Below are 13,842 nucleotides of genomic sequence, written 5' to 3'. Positions count from 1 at the left end.
TTCCTCGCTAAGGCTTTAGTCGCGCAAGTCAATGTCTAATTGAAAACTATGCAAGTGCTGGGAAGGAGAAACAGGGTGCCATGGGAGCAGTAGTGGGTCCCGGGCCTTGTCCAGGGGGAGAGGGGAGTCTCAGGGGAGGTCAACTTGACGGAGGCCTGAAGGCTGAGCTGGAGGAGGTTTCCTGTTTTTCTCTTCCCAGCCTGCAGCCCCTTCGCCTCTCTCTCAGCACTCTCCGGGTTCTCCTGTCCCAGCATTCGTCACAGCTCGTCACCAGTCACGTGTCTGCCTCGGCGACGTTCCCAAACGGCGGGGACCGGGTCGCCACAGCACACCAAGTACCTGGCACAGGGCCTGGCACATAGTAGGTGCTCAAGAAAACGGCACTGAACGGATGCGTGGGCAAAGCAAAGACCCCGGGACAAAGAGTTGGCGACGGAGGGCCAGCAGAGGGGAGGCTCCAAGGAGAGGAGCTGGGGAACTCTCGGAGCTGGGAGGGGCCTGTCGGGCTGGAGCTGGGCCAGCGGGGAGGGCGGTTCAGGTGAGGCCTGGAGGAGGGCGGACCGGCAGGTGGGCCTTGAGGTCTTGGGGAGGGGCTTCTCTAAGGGCAATAGGGAGCCTTGGAGGGGGCGGGAGGGAGGGTGGACATAGTCCAATGTGCTGTTTTGAGAGCTTGTGTGGCTGCCGTGAGCAGAAGGGGTTCGGGAGGGACAGGACCGGAAGCAGAAGACCGGAAGGAGGCGGCCATAGTCGTCCTGGCCAAAGGCCAGAGGCCTAGGGTCTTGGGGCCAGAGATGGGGACGCGGACAGCATCCAGGGCCCGAAGGTGACATGGACAGGATGGCAGAGTCTGGATGTGGGGTGGCAGGAGGGAGAGGGTCCAGGGTGACGTCACAAAGGGCAGCCCTCAGTCAACTCAGCAGGGCTCAGGGCTTCTGTGAACCCCCAAACACCGTCTCCCGTGGCATGAAAAGCGGAGACATTCAGGGGCCGTGATCCCTGGAAACTCTCTAGGCCCCTGGAGAGAGAAACTCAGAAAAGCCTGGCCTTGGAGGGCTTGGTAAAAGCGTCTTGAAACTTGAGCCTGTATTTACAGATAATGGAAGTTGTGTGGGATGAGCGCGGGCTCCTTGGCCCGGGTCCCGGGCACCCCCCTCCCCACGGGGAGCTCTGCCAAGCAGGGCTTGCATTGCAACAGAAACACGGAGCAGCTTCCTGGATCATCCGCTTTCCCCTAAGCTTTTTTTCACAGGGAAAAAACACGATTTGATTCCCCCCTCCCCTTTTTTGGTGCAAGAACAAAGTATTATGAAATAGAAAGCAAATTCACTCATATAAAATTTACAGTTGAAAGTGCAAATAAGTGTATGAAGATATTTGATTTCCTATAATTTTTCTTCCATTACATATTTGTGAAAACATGGAATTTAATGGCTGCAGAATTATCAGTTTTGCATCATTAATTGAACTCTTTCTCTGCGATATTGAGGTTGCATTGGTTTAGTTACTGTAAGGAAAACAGGGTGGACTGCTTTGTACAGACACCATTTCTGTGTTGTGATGGGCATTTCTGGCCCATGCTTGCCCAGCGCCAGGTCCCACCTCCTGGTGAGAACAGCAGCCTAATTTCCCTTCGGGGGGAACCATCTGTCCCCTTCTTTCAGTTGAGATGGTTGGTCTCCAGCCATGGAAAATACTCCTTCTCTCTAAAACTCTAACAAAATTTGACCCAAGCCTGGCGATCCGAATGTGGAATCTACCCTTGTTACAGAGATTCATTCAGGATGGACAGAGAGCCCAGGCCTGGCCGATCTGGGATTCGTGGGTGAAACCATGAAGTAGGAGAGCCGAGCCCACATACAGACTGGATTCTGTGACCGCCGAGTTCCTGATCAAGCTCTTCCCGAATGTCTAGAAGCCACATTCTTCCCGTTTCACAAGCCATTACGTTCTCTTTTGTTTTCTTTTTTGTTTGTTTTTGATTTTGTCTTTTTGCTATTTCTTGGGTACTCCCACGGCATATGGAGGTTCCCAGGCTAGGGGTCTAATCGGAGCTGTAGCCACCGGCCTACGCCAGAACCACAGCAACGCGGGATCCGAGCCACGTCTGTGACCTACACCACAGCTCGCGGCAACGCTGGATCATTAACCCACTGAGCAAGGGCAGGGATGGAACCCGCAACCTCATGGTTCCTAGTCGGATTCGTTAACCACTGCGCCACGACGGGAACTCCCCATTACGTTCTCTTTCTGGCTTAAGCCGAGTTGTGCTTTCTGTCCTTTTGGACCAAGGATCTCTGGTTTTCTTCCCTTAAATTTCTTGACCCGGAATGCCTGCGCCAAAGGACATAATCATTTTTGAAGCCTCTTGAGACCTTTTATCAAATTGTTTTCTAGATTTTTTGCAAACAGAGTTGGAGAGCCTATCACACATGCCTTAGCATATGAGCTAAAATTTTTTGCTGGGCGGAAATTACATGGTGTAATTTTTTTTTTTTTTTTTTTTTTAGTGAGGTGAGATACTTTTCATGTTTATAGGCCATTTTAATTTATTTTGTGATTTGCTAAAATAAAGTTGATGTCACTTATTTTTTTGCTTTGTAAGAGTTCTTAAATATCCAAAACATTGATCGTTTTTCAAGTGTCTCACCATGTCCCCCCAGTTTATGGCCTTTAAATATTTTTTGAAGTATTCTGAGGTAGATACATTTTTCATTTTTATGTGGTCAAATTATTTTCAGGTGTCACTTCTGTTGCTCTCATGCTTCCAAATTCTTCCTGACTAAAGACCAGGTAGATGTGGAACAAATTTTCTTCTTTTTGACCTTGAGATAGTCAGTGCTTTGCATCCTGTGACTAGGGACCATCAGCGTTGGAACCACCTAGAATGCTTGTTAAAAATCCAGATTTGGCAGCAGGGCGGAGTGTGTGTGTGTGTGTGTGTGTGTGTGTGTGTGTGTGCGCGCGCGCTCAGGCCAGAATCAGAATTTCTGAGAATAAACCCTGTTGAGCAAGTGTCAGAGGTGGTTTTAATAAACATTAAAGCTGGAAAACCACCAACTGACGGAACTGGAATACAGTACACGGGGTAGAAAAAGGACACAATTTGATCTTCCTGCCAAACAGCCAATTTTCTCAGTACCAGCTATTAGGTAAGAGTCCAACACTTCCTGGAAGGCCTATAGAAAGAATTTTCTCACACTTGAAGATAATTAAAGCTGGATTTCGACATCGGATAATGAGCTCTCCATCTCAGAAAATGTCCAAGCCCTGGGCCTCCTGGGGTCTTGGGGTCTCTGGGTCTGGTGGGGCAGTCAGATGAAATGACATTTCATAAGCTACCTTGAACCACCGCTTTTTTTTCTCCAAATGCCCTCAAAGGCCTTTCTCCAGCTCATCTGGAACCCAGGAGGGAAAGGCTTTAAAAGTGCAGGGGCAGGGCTGAGAGAGCCTTCTGCTTGACAAAAAAACCCAGCAACCATAAACCCCGGTGCTCTAGCCCATACTAGCAGCCTGAGCCGAGCCTCTAAGCACAGGGCGCATTTGTCAGTTTCATGACCCAAGCCCTGCCCAGGGGAGGCTGGGAGCTCCTAAAAGTTGGATACCCGCTGCAAGCTTAGACTCATGGCTAGGTAACTGCCACGTCTGCTCTAATGGCCCTTGTCCCCAAGGAGCGAGCCAGTCATCTGAACTCGGCCTACAAAGGTGCACAGCAGGCACATGGCAGGGGACAGAAGGACAAGGACTCTTCGCAGAGCCCCAAGGGGCAAAGCGAGAGGACTGTGCCTTCAGGCCTGTAGGGGGCGTTGTGTCCAGCACCTCCCAGGGGGTCAGACAGGGCAGGGATGGCCATCCTAGGATGCCAGGTCCCCACTGTGCCTCTCCGTCATGCAGATGGGGGACTGGAGTCCAGGCCGAGGCTGGGGAGCCAGTTTTCTGGGTGGAGCAGAGCCCAGTTGAGGCATTTGAGGTGTGCCGTTACTCAAAGAAGCAGTTCTCAAAGAGGGGGTCCTGGGACCAGCAGCATCAGCATCAGCTGCTAGAAATGCAGATTCTATGGCCTGCCCTCCGCAAGGCCTGCTGGATCAGAAGCTCTGGGGATGGACCCACACTCTGCTCTAACAGGCTTTCCTGAGGAGTGTTCAGATCTAAGAACCACTGGCAAAACGTGCACCCACATCACAGGGTGAGTAATGAGACACATCAGCTCTTTCTGGAAAGTCAATGTTGTAGGGAGAGAAAGAAAACAGAGGGAGTTCCCGTGGTGACACAGCAAACCCGACGAGGATCCATGAGGATGCAGATTCGATCCCTGGCCTTGCTCAGAGGTTAGGGATCTGGCCAGGCTGTAGCTGTGGTGTAGGTTGCAGACGTGGCTCGGATCCGGCATTCCTGTGGCTGTGGTATAGGCTGGTAGCTGCAGCTCCAATTTGACCCCTAGCCTGGGAACCTCCATATGGTGTGGATGCGGCCCTAAAAAGAAGAAATAAATAAGTAAATAAATCAGAGAAAACAGAGAGACTCCCTGCAGTGGACTGGATGTTCCTTCTCCCCCAAATGCCTGCGCTGAAGTCCTCGCCCCAGTGTGATGGTGTTAGGAGGAGAGGGCCTCTGGGCCGGGATTAGGTCGTGAAGGGGGAGCCCTCTGGAATGGGATCAGTGTCCTTTCACAAGAGACCCCAGGGGACTCCATCAGCCCTTCCACCCTGTGAACCAGGAAGGGGCTTTCACCAGACACTGATCCTGTGGGTGCCTTCATCTTTGGCTTCCAGCCTCCAGGACGATGAAGCATCAACGTCCGTTGTGTAAACCACCTGCTGTATGGCATTTTTTATAGCAGCCAGAACAGACTAAGACACCCCCACGTATGGGCTCTGGAGCAAAGCCCAAACCTCGTAGCCCTGGCTGCGGACCCCATGGCGGCTCCCCTGCCCATCATCTCAGGCTGCCCGCCAGGTTCTTTGCCCTCCAGCCAAACCCGAAGGGCCTACCCTGTGTTTCCTTCCCATCCTACAGCCCTCCTCCAACCCCTCCCTTCTGAAATCTGTCTCAGGCCCTACCTGGGATGCCCTCTTTGCTCCAAAGGCCTGAGAGACCAGAAGCTCGAAATGATGCCATCTCCCCAGTCCCTGTTTTATTTAAATTGCTCTGAAGACCTGACTCCACAGAACCTGCATTATTAGATTTAGCTTCCCTAATTGATTCAGTGGCCCTGTCCTACTCAGCCCCCAACCCTCCCTCCCTCTGAGCTTCCTGTCCCCTCTCCCAACAGCCCCTGGAACACAGCAGATCCTTAGCAGGCATTGACTGAATAGCAGCATCTGTTCTGAAACTCCCCTTTGAAAGTGAATTTGCTGACTTGCCCCTGTTGGCTGCAAATCAGTTGCTCTGAACTTAAACATTTACCTAAATCAGTTAACATCAGAAGACTCCAGAAGTGAATTCTTTTCGGGGCTGTGGAGGTGGCTAGGATGATTTTTACTCAAGGGGCGCAATAACACCAAACCAGTGCTGCCCAGGCAGACCAAGTATTTCCAACCTTGACCTAGAGCAGCGGGCCAGAGTGGGAACTCCCTTACACATTCCGGCACCCAATTTCTCAGGTGGGAAACCAGCCTGCAGAGGGCCTTGGCCTTGCCGCCGTCTCCCTGAGTGGAACACTCATTCCAGGCAGCTCTGGGACCCTTGGGTGCAGAAGGCACCGACCTGGAATTCAGCTTCTGGGAGCCAGTGATGAGCTGCCCCCTACAAACTGAGAACCACAGTCTGCTGTGGGCGAGGCGGGCTCTCTGCCTCCTATGGCTGCAGGTGGCTCTTTGTGAGAATTTCCTGTGACTCGGGCATTCCCAGTAGGCAGGCATCCATCCAAGCACCTTGGCCTCAGATGGACCCACTCGTGACAGTGAGAGCGAACCCCCAACCCCCTTCCACGCTGAGACTTCCCACCTTACAGCAGCTCCAACTCAGGAAACTCTCTCCTGCCCATGGTCCCAGGCAGGTTCACCGTGATCCCTGCCAATCCCCAAGGTGGGGAACAGCCCCCCTCTACCGCAGCTGACCCCAGGAGCCTGCCCGCCCTCTCCCTGCCCCCAGGCTGGCTTCCACCCACTCCGGAGGCTGGTGGTGAAAAATGGAGGCCAAGCGGGTAAGAAGATGGTCGTGATGCTGGCAGGGCTGCGTGGCCACGGGCGGGGTCAGAACAGGCTGGAGCCCTCTGAAGTCTGGGGGCCAGGAAAGGGGCTCCTGGGGATTGAGTCTTGACTCTTCGAATGTTTCCTGAAGGGCCTGGGGTACCTTCTGAGGCCCTGGTCTTTGGGGTTGTCCTCTGACCAGCACGCTCTGGGTCCCCTGAGCAGTGAGATGAATCTCACAGTCTCCATTTTGTCCAAAATAAATTCCTGGAAGGAAAAAGAACTCTCTCTTACCTGACTGTGTTCTGGGCCCTGGAGCTACTTCCCAGGGGCCAAAGCACCAGCAAAGGTTGACCGGTATCTCCCACAGCTTTCACAAGGGCTCTGCAAAGGAGGTGGTATCCATGCCAATTGGCAAATGAGCCACCTGAGGCTCAGAGAGGTTGAGTGACTTGCCCAAAGCTCTACAGCCCCACAGTGGCAGAACTGGATGACTCAGAGTCCGGGTGCTGGTGGGTCTCCCTGAATGTGGGTGCCTGCCTCTTCGCGCTGCTTCTTCCAGGAAGCCCACCCTGACTGCCCTCATTTCTTAAGGGCCAGGTGACCTTCATCGGCCCCCATCTCTAACTCGTTCCCCTGGCACAATGCCGAGCCGTGGGTGACTCTTAAGTCTTGACAGCGCGATCACTGAGGGGGACCTTTGGAATCCCCTACATCACCTGCTAATTTCTTGCTTTTTCTTGGGAAGAAGATGAAATGAATACACTGGGAGTATTTAGGCAAATGAACCCTCACTCAAGTGTTCATCATTCCTATCACAATGTGAAGGAGCTACACCCCAGGGGATGCTAATTATGCGGCCTTCGGTGTGAATGGTGCCCCAGGAGCTATGCCACAGAGCAGAGCGGCTCTGATACTGCCTGTGAAATTCTTGCAAGATAGTCTCTCAACTAAGAGGCAGACTTGCTCACTTTGATTATTGCTGCTGGACAATACTTGCTCCCGTGGAAGGCAAGTTATGACATAGGACAGAACCAGTGTTGAAACTGGAAGACAGGGGAGGGTGGAAAGAAAGAATGGGTCCTTGTGGTTCCACTGAGGAGCCAGACATGAAATCTACCCCTTCAGTGAACTTCCATGTATGACCCAAGACGTGCTGTTCTGAGAGTCAAACGACCTCAACAAGGAAGAATAAGGCTGGGGGACTCACTTCCCAATGACAAGACTGAGCACAAAGCTGTAGTAATCCAGACAGTGTGGTACTGGCTAAGGACAGACATGTAGGCCGATGGAATCGGATTGAGAGTTCAGAAAGAAGCCTTCATATCTATGGCCAATTGATTTTTGACAAGGATGAGGAGACAATTCAATGAGCAAAGAGTAGCTCTTTTCAGCAAATGGTTTCAGGATAACTGAATATCTTTATGCAAAAGAATGAAATCAGACCCCTACCTCCTACCATATATAAAAGCTAACTACCTAACTAAACTCAAAACTAAACTACTTGACTAAATGCAAAAGCGTTTGCACATTCCGCTGTGGCCCAGCGATAAGGACCTGGGGTTGTTACTGCAGTGGCTCTGGCTGCTGTTGTGGTGCAGGCTTGAACCCTGGCCTGGGAATTTCCATATACCGTGGGCTCAAAAAAACAAAACAAAACAAACAAACAAAAACCATAAACAGAATGAAAAGACAATCCACAGAATGGAGAAAATATTTGCAAAAAAAAAAAAAAGTGACCGACAAGGGATTAATCTCCAAAATATACAAACAGCTCATGTAGTTCAATATAAAAAACAATCCAATCAAAAATGGGCAGAAGATCTAAATAGACATTTCTCCAAAGAAGACATACAGATGGCCAAAAAAAGCACATAAAAAGATGCTCAACATCACTAATTATTAGAAAAATGCAAATGAAAACTACAATGAGGCATCACCTCACACTGGTCAGAATGGCCATCATCAAAAAGTTTTCAAGTAATAAATGCTGGAGAGGGTGTGCAGAAAAGGGAACCCTCCTACACTGTTGGTGGGAATGTAAATTGGTACAACTGCTATGGAGAACAGTATGAAAGTTCTTTCAAAACTAAATATAGACCTACCCTATGATCCAGCAATCCCACTCCTGGGAATATATCCAGAGAAAACCATAATTCAAAAAGATTCATAAACCCCTGTGTTCACTGCAGCACTATTTATAATAGCTAAGACATGGAAACAGCCTAGATGTCAAAACAGCTTGGATCCTGTGTTGCTGTGGCTGTGGTGTAGGCCGGCAGCTGCAGCTCCATTTTGACCCCTGGCCTGGGAACCGCCATATGCTGTGCGTGCCGCCATAACAAAGACAAATATATTCATATATATGAATCAATTTAAAATGTAATAAAATGATACAAATGAACTTATTTACAAAACAGAAATAGACTCACAGACTTAGAAAACAAATTTATGGTTACTCTAGAGGAAAGGTTAGAGGGAGGGATAAATTCAGAATTTGGGATTAACATATACATGCTATTATATATAAAACAGACCATCAACAAGGACCTACTATATGGGGAACTCTAGTCAATATTCTATAATAGCCTATATGGGAAAAGAATCTTAAAAAAGAATGGATATGCATATACATAACGGATGTGTATACTCTATGTATATATGGCTATATATAAAACTGAATCAATTCACTGCACATCTGAAACTAAAAAAACATTGTAAAATCAGCTATATTCCAATATAAAATAAAAATTGAAAAGTTCCTAAAAATGGGTCATAAGCCTAAATATTGGAGCCAAAACGATCGACTTCTTACAAGAAAACTTAGCTGTAAATCTTCACGACCCTGGATTAGGCCATCATTGCTTAGATGCGGCCTAAAGCTCAAGTGACCAAAATAAAAATATGTAATTTGGGTTTCATCAATATGGAAATCTTTGTGCTTTCAAGGATATCATCCAAGTGAAAAGACAACCTATAGAGTGAGAGAAAATATTCTCAAATCAGGTCGTTGATAAGGAACTTGAATCCAGAATACATCAGGAATATTTACAACCCAACAAGAAGAAGATAAACAATCCAGCTAAAAAATGGGCAAAGGATTGGAATCGAGATTTCTTCAAAGGAGATATACAAAGGACCACTAAACACATGAAAGGAGGCACAACATTATTAACCGTCAGGGAAATTTTTGCAAATCAAAACCATGCCGAGCTATCACTTCACACCCACTAGGATGGCTAAATTATAAAAGCAGACAACCAAGGGTTAACCAGGCAATGGAGAAACTGGAACCCTCATACCTGGATCCTAGGATTGTAAAATTATGCAGCCACTTTGGGGAAACAATTTGGCAGTGCCTCAAAATGTGCAACACAGAGTTACCACCTGACTCTGAAATTCCACTCCTAGGCATGTATGCAAGGTAACTGAAAGATATGTCCGCACAAAAACATGGGCATGCATGTTCATAGCAGCCTGATTCATCATAGCCCCCAAATGAAAACAACCCAAATGGCCATCAGCTGATGAATGGATTGACAAAACGGGGTCGATCCATCCAATGGAATATTACTCAGTCGTAAAGAGGAATGAATTATGATTCATGCTACAATGTGAATGAAACCTGAAGACCTTATACAAAGTGACAGAAGCCAGATACAAATTGTATTCTGGGAAGGTGAGGAAAAGATTCAGGAATTAGATGCTCACGGTGGCTGTGCAATTCTGACCGTACCGAAAACACTAACATGTACGCATTAAACGGGGAAATGATAGGGTATGTGAATGACATCTCAATAAAGCTATTATTAAAAATAAAACAAGATATGATGTTGTGGGGCACGTGGCCTCCGTTCCTGCAGCATCAGCATTTTGATGGATGCGGCTTTGGTCCTGGCGGGGCTCTTCCCAGTGAGAAGGGAAAGTTCAGTGGACGTGACAAGAGTCTGAGGTCTGAAATGAGGACCCTGGAATGTGTATATATATGTATGACTGGGTCACTTTGCTGTACCGCAGAAATTGACAAAACATTGCAAATCAGCTATACTTTAATTAAAAAAAATTTTTTTAAATAAAATGAGGACCTTGCACAGAGGCTCCCTTGGTCACTGAAATGCGCTCCCTGTGTAAACATGAGACCCCATCCGTGTGCATCTTGGTGTGTTTGTTTGCATGTCATGTGTGTCAGTGTATGCTGCAAGTGTATTGTAGGGTGTGCAAGTGCCTGTATGAGTGTGTACCCTGTGTGTGTGTGTGTGTGTGTGTGTGTGTGTGTGAGCTGTACTGGGCTGGGGCTACACATTCAGACCAGGAAGAGCAGGAGTTCCTTTACAGCCCTCTGACCCTGCACCTCATGGGTGCTCTTTACAAGTTGTCGAGAGACCAGAAGAGACCTGAGACCCCCGCTAGACCCCCGTAGGAGCCATGCATCCGGGGAGCGAGGGGCGAATAGAGTGGCCAACCACGGATGCACCAGGAGCCGAGGCCCAGGGCAGGGCAGGTGGGAGGCCAGCCCCTGGGCAGCGGGAGTCCTCACCTGGATCAGGTCGAGCTTGGAGAAGAGCCCCCTGGGCACATCGTGGGCAGAGGGGCAGCACCGCTGGGCCATGCTGTTGATGGCCATTTGCATGTAGCTGAGCAGCTGCTTCTGCAGGAGGAGGAACAGGCTTGGCTTTTCCCAGAATCCCCTGCCCCGCTGTCCCCAGCTCACTCAGGCCAGAGGAGTGTCCTGGGGCCAGGAGCCACCTTCTCAGCCTGCACAGAGGCTCCACGCCTAGAGGGGCGAGTCCCTCCCCCGCTGGGGACCAGTAGGACCCTGGACCGACTAACTTCCCAGAGGGTCCTCCTGGCTGGGGACACCTGTGCCCCACACCCGGGGAAGGGGCCAGGAGGGGACATCAGGGAACCCAGGGCTCCTCACCCTCGGCAGCACCAGAGTCCTGGGCTTCAGGCCTTCAGGGTTGTGATTGGCTGCAGTAGCAGCCTTGCTTCCCACCTTAAAGAGAAAGATCCAGAAGGGGCTCTATAGACTGTGGCCAATCCAGTGCCCCCCAGAGCTCCTTGGTGGGGTGTCAGCAGCTCACAGACCCCAACTCCCTTAGGATCCCATGGAGCCCACGAGAGTCCCACGTTTGCTGACTGCACCGTGCCCAGCTGGCATGGGGCCTAGCCCTTGCTTGGCCTTCCCTTCCTCCTGCTCCCGTGTCCTCCCAGCAGCCCCCAGGCCAGAAGGGCACAGGCTCTGGTATGGGGAGGACCCGGGAGTCTGGAGAGTAACCAGAGTGGTTAGTTTTGTTTTTTGTTTTTGCTTTTTCATTTTGCTTTTGGCAGGGATGTTCTATTTTTTGATGAAAACCTCGTTAATAGCAATTCCATAAAAACAAACACGTAAACAAGGCCAGTACGGAGCAGCTCAAGGCATTCAACCCAGAAATCCTTGCTGCTGGCCGTGGACTTCGGCCCCGACTTACTCTTTCCGAGCCTCACTCTTCTCACCTGTGACACAGGTAAGAGTAAGCATCAGGCGTATTGAGGTGCGCACGCGCCAGGCCCTGGACGGGACGGGCCGTCCCAGCTGGTTCTTGCTACAGCCCCGTCCTTGACTACCTGTGGCCCCTGTCCTCACATCTGTAAAGCTCCATCCGCCTCGTCTTAGAGAAGCCCTTTGAAAGCTAGTGGCCGCCCTGGAGAGGTAAGCGGGTAAGTGGGGTGTGTGTGTGTGTGTGTGTGTCTTGGGGTGTGTGTATGTGGGGTGTGTGTGTGGTGTGTCTGTATGTGTGGGGTGTGTGTATGGTGTGTGTGTGTGGTATGTCTGTTTGTGTGGAGTGTGTATGGTGTGTGGGTGTGTGTATGGTGTGTCGGGTATGTGTGTGTGTGGTATGTCTGTATGTGTGTGTGGGGGTATGTGTGTGAGGTATGTGTGTGTGGTGTATGTTTGTGTGTGTGTGTGTTATGTCTGTGTGTGTGTGTGTGGTATGTCTGTGTGTGTGTGCTATGTCTGGATGTGTGTGTGTGTGTGTATGTGTGGTGTGTGTGTGGTGTGGTATGTGTGTGGTGTGTGTGTGTATGGTGTGTGTGTGTGTATGTCTGTGGTGTGTGGTATGGTGGTGTGTGGGTATGGTGTGTGTGTGTGTATGTCTGGATGTGTGTGTGTGTGTGTGTGGTATGTCTGTATATGGGTGTGTGTGGTATGGTGTGTGTGTGTGTGCTATGTCTGGATGTGTGTGTGTGTGTGTGTGTGGTATGTCTGTATATGGGTGTGTGGGGTATGGTGTGTGAGTGTGTGCTATGTCTGGATGTGTGTGTGTGTGTGGTATGTCTGTATATGGGTGTGTGGGGTATGGTGTGTGTGTGTGTGTGCTATGTCTGGATGTGTGTGTGTCGGGGGAGGACGTTTACTGAGAGCACAGCAGCCCCTGCCCTGCCCCCCTCCCCCAGCCAGTAGACGGGACTCACCTCGGAGCTGCCCGTGTCTTTCTGGGAAGTGACATCGTGTTCCAACTGCTGCCACTGCTCCTGCTGGAGGTGACACCTCTTCTGCAACTGGCACAGCTGGATCTTGAGGCTCTGCGGTGAGGGGCTGGGTCACCTCGGTGCGTCTGCCCTGGGCCTGGGCCTGAGGAGCTGGCTGCTCAGGGCAGTGCCCATGATGGAGGTGGAGGAGGGGAGAGTTCTGGGTGCTCAGGGTCCTTCCTCTCAGGCACCGGGGACGCAGGAACAGACGTGCCCAGGCCGACTGGGTTGGAATCCCAACCCAGCCCCCGGAGCCCTGTTTTCCTCACATAACCAGGGGCACCAGTCTGGGCCCTTCCAGCCACAGGGGCTGCTTGCTCCACACCAGGGAGCAAAGCTCCGAAGCCTCCTGCGGCCAGGCCCGCGGGCACAGGCTGTGCTGGGGGCCCTCCCCGTCCAGGCCCCGTGGGGGTGTGTTTGGAAGACACAGGATATACATGTGTCCTCGCTTCCTTCTCTAAGCCCTGGTTTCCTTACTTTGAAAATAAGAAAAATAGCATGAGCGGGACTAAGGTGCAACATTTAACTCAGAATTAATATGAACAATATTTCAGGAGTTCCTGTTGTGGCTCAGACGGTTAAGAACCATAGTAGTATCCACGAGGGTGCGGGTTCGATCCCTGGCCTCGCTCAATGGGTGAAGTATCTGGTGCCGCTGTGAGCTGTGGCGTAGGTTGCAGAGGCAGCTTGGATCCGGCGTTGCTGTGGCTTTGGTGCTGGCTGGCAGCTATAGCTCCAATTCGAACCCTAGCCTGGGAACTTCCATATGCTGCAGGTGAGGCACTAAAAAGGGAAAAAATATTTTAATATAAGGTTTACAAAAAATCAAACTTATGCAAAAAAATCCGTGATGAACAAAATACTAAAATTTTCAGTAAAGTTGGGATCCAACCTGCTCTTGTAGGCTCACCTCTCTCCCCTCCTCCAGTCTCAGCCTTAGGAATAGAAACACCTACCTGTCGGCACTGGGGTGAGATTTAAAAGAGACTGGAGTTCCTGTTGTGGCTCAGTGGAAGTGAATCTGACTAACATCCATGGGATGCAGGTTTGATCCCTGGCCTTGCTCAGTGGGTTAAGGATCTGGGATTGCCACGAGCTGGGGTGTAGGTCGTAGACACCCAGCTCGGATCTGACATTGCTGTGGCTGTGGTGTAGGCCTGTAGCTGCAGCTCTGATTCTACCCCTAGCCTGGGAACCTCCA

At 50.4% G+C, this 13,842-nt stretch overlaps 1 long non-coding RNA gene across 1 annotated transcript; it reads right to left on the bottom strand.

Moving 5' to 3' along the window:
• On the bottom strand, positions 5,116-13,237 carry LOC110261730. Its single transcript, XR_002346199.1, has 4 exons — positions 12,585-13,237; positions 11,050-11,124; positions 10,666-10,776; positions 5,116-6,395 (listed from the first exon to the last, which is right to left on the bottom strand). It is a non-coding gene; the product is annotated as an uncharacterized LOC110261730 (long non-coding RNA).

This window comes from Sus scrofa, chromosome 7 (assembly GCF_000003025.6).
Source record: "Sus scrofa isolate TJ Tabasco breed Duroc chromosome 7, Sscrofa11.1, whole genome shotgun sequence".
NCBI classification, from domain to species: Eukaryota; Metazoa; Chordata; class Mammalia; order Artiodactyla; family Suidae; genus Sus; species Sus scrofa.
This window is presented reverse-complemented; position numbering and strand designations above follow the sequence as displayed.